Source organism: Papaver somniferum, unplaced genomic scaffold (genome assembly GCF_003573695.1).
Source record: "Papaver somniferum cultivar HN1 unplaced genomic scaffold, ASM357369v1 unplaced-scaffold_137, whole genome shotgun sequence".
NCBI lineage: Eukaryota > Viridiplantae > Streptophyta > Magnoliopsida > Ranunculales > Papaveraceae > Papaver > Papaver somniferum.
Window position 1 is genome coordinate 17,018,135 of NW_020622934.1, and position 3,664 is coordinate 17,021,798.

The window sequence follows — 3,664 nt, forward strand, 5'->3', positions numbered from 1 at the left end:
AGTGCATATCAACCTCCACTTCTGATGTTCTTATAAATGGTTCACCTGACAAGTTCTTCAAATCCACCAGAGGCTTAAGGCAAGGTGACCCTCTCTCACCATATTTCTTTATCTTCTGCATGGAATCTCTTATTTATGTTGAGGAGCTGGGCATTATACATGGAATAAAAATCTGCAAAGCTGCACCATCAATCAACCACCTTCTTTTTGCTGAAGAATGCATGATCTTCTGCAAAGTCAACTTGCCTGAAGCTCAAAACATTATGGATATCTTACATATTTTTGGAAGCACATCTGGGAAACTTATCAATTACAACAAATCAGGAGTGTTCTTCAGCAAGAACACAAACCCAAGTCGTATACATCTCATAAGCAACAATATGGGTGTTCAAGTTCTTCAGTTGGATGATAAATACTTAGGTTCTCCCCTTTTCACTCATAGAAACAAAATCATCTCTTTCAAACCTGGAGTTGAAAAACTTAAAATGACTAGCTGGAAGAATGTGCCTGCAGGGAGGGAGGTGCTCATCAAATCTGTCACCTCTTCTTCCTGTATCTATCAGATGAACTACTTCAAGATACCTAAGCAAACCTGCAAAGAAATCAACAACCTTCAAAGGGATTTTTTCTGAGGCGAAAAACATAGAAAACCCAACTGGTTACTACCCTAAATCTTGTACTGCAGTGTGCAAACCAAAAGAGCTAGGAGGATTGGGCTTCATGAACATGGAACTTTTTAACATCTCTATGATCACAAAAATTGGTTGGAGGTTATAGCAAGATGAAGACTCTCTTTGGTACAAACTTATGGATGCAAAGTATCTAACATGCAGGAATATCCTTAACATGGACATAAAATCAAAAGATGGTGACTCCTGAATATGGAAAGGAATTCTTGAAGGTATCAGCAATATTCAACAACACTGTGTCTGGAGAATTGGTAGTGGGAGAAAAATCAAAATTTGGGAGGATATATGGATCCCAAGCATCACTAAAAGACTCAATAAACCACCAAACTGTCCCCAACATATTGAAACAGTGGAGTCTCTCCTTCTCCCAAATGGAAACTGGAATGTCACTCTAGTGCAATCTCTCTTCTACAACACAATGTTTCTCAAGATATTATTGCTCTGGAAACCCATCCTGATGAAGAAGACAAGATTACATGGAACCTTAATGACACGAGAAAATTCTCTGTCAAGGCTCTATATAAGGAAAAGATTAACAATCTTTGCAGGAATGATACTATAACAGGAAACTGGGAGGTAATATGGAACATGAATGTGACTCTAGTTATCAGGATCTTTTTATGGAAATGTGCACATGGGATTCTCCCCACTAATGCTAAAACAACTAGCATACTGCATTACATTGATCCTTTATGCACCATTTGCAATAGTGGGGAAAAAGAAACCATGACACATATGTTCTTAAATTGCGCTGCTGCAAATTTGGTTTGGTAGGAAATTCTTGACTCTCATAATACTCACTTTGATAATACCACTATATTCATGGAATGGCTAAACTCCTGATTTCTGACTGAGATGACCAGCCAGGACTGCAATATATATGCCACTACATGTTCGTATATCTGGAAAGCGAGATGTGATCTGGTGTTCATACAAATCAACCCAAATGCAGCAATCACTTATATGCGCATTAAACAACATCTCTGCAATCACAATAAAATTCACAACTTACCAGAGCATATTATGGATGATTTGTCTCTCTTACCCGAGGAATAAATTCAACTATGAGTCACAACATCACTCCCTATAATCTGAATCAGAATTTACAAAAATATTATGGGAAGATCATAAAAAGATGCACTCTGCAAGATCCTGAAAGCTTGACTTACTATACTGCTCTGACTATAATAGATTTTGCAGGAAATATCATTGATACCAGAGGACATTCAGGATACTCTGGAGCTTGGGGAACAACAAGAGGTGCAGACCTAGCCTTCCAATGGGCCAAAGAAATGCAGCACATAAATATATAGATACAAGCTGAAATCATGGAGACTCTAGTTCGGTTCAAGTTGCTCTACCATAAAGCTGTTAAACGAAGATATCATCTAAATTACTATGAAAGAAGTAATAGAAAAGAGGAGGACAGTACTACTGATATCAATCCCGTTTATTTTGTTTTATTAATTCTCAAGCTCATCCATAGATTTCAAAACATGGATTCTTTTAATGTTGCTCTCTTATGTAAAATCAATGCTAGTAGAATGTGCTCATTCATGGACTTCAAAACATGAATTCTTTTAATATTGCTCTGTTATGTAAAATCAATGCTGGTAGGATGCGTGATCCTCCCACTGAAAACTCTATGTATCATTGTTAGGTGCTTATATAGCCAAAGTTTTTCTAAAAATAAAAAAAGACATTGTACTGGCCAGCCGGTTTGGTGACTGACAACCTTGGGATCACTTTGCAGTAATTGCTACCGCAGGGCCATTAATCAATGTGTAAAACAGTAAAGATGCCACAAGGCTAATTCCTATTCCTACTTTAAGTTGATTAATTAAAGTGCATATATTGACTTTAACTTGCTTCACACAGTTCAAACGTCTTCCTAGATCCAAGCATGGTACATCTAAGCCAACATTCCTTCCTTGCAAGTCCCACGGGCTAAAAGACAAACATACTTGCATATAGTTTAGACAGAGGGGGGTGGGGTGGGGTGGGGTGGGGTGGGGTGGGCTACTAGCTATACATGTAAAATCTCATTGACTTCTAGGTAATTAAGCGCTTTGCAAAAATGGATAATGAAGTGACTTGCAGTTAATGTGTTGAACCACTCTCATTACGATTTTGTAGACTGTTTGGTTACTGGTGTTTAGGATTTGAGTAGTTCTACTTGAACTGCGTAAAGGAAGCCAGGTAAAAACGGCCTCCTCAATATGAGGACGGGTCCCAACACTGTTGGAGTTAACAGGGGGTTTCTTTTGGGCCCTACAATTCAAAAATAATAAAAGGTAGTTTTGTTGTGGTTTGGGGTCTGGCGGTTCGTATAGAATTTTTGTTAGGATTTATGTTTTCCATCAGTATCTCCATCATGTATATTGATAATAAAATCAGACTTACTTTGCCATTTTATCGTAGGCTAGGCCTATATTCGCCACTATAAGCCTAGAACAACAAGGCGTTATGGGATTTCTTTGCTTATGGAGTTAAGAAATATGTGACCCAACCGACCGATTGGCCCTAAACCTATCAATTTTCAGACCGTATGCATATCCGAAGCAACAGTTCTATTTTTAAAAATATTAATATGAATGCAGTATGACATAGACCATCGAAATACCAAATGGAAGATATTGTTCAAAATCATTTGACACGGAGAAATACACCTAAGTGCAATGAAAATTGTTAGATCAATGCTCGGTTGAACCCACAAATTTTTCCGTAATTTTGCAATTTTCTCTATCTATTTCAACTTAAGCGGTTAAATTATCGGTTGGAATTTTTTCCTAACATATTGTTCCATATGTGAAAGGTACAAAGAAAGTTTTGGACGTTCGGAGATACCTTCCTAATAGCAAACATCAGTTCCGCCTCTTGGTCGGTTACCATGACCTTTGTAAGAGCATTTTCCCGAAAGATTAACATTACTTGTTCCAATGCCCAAACGTAGCTTTCTTTCTACTCGTCTTTCA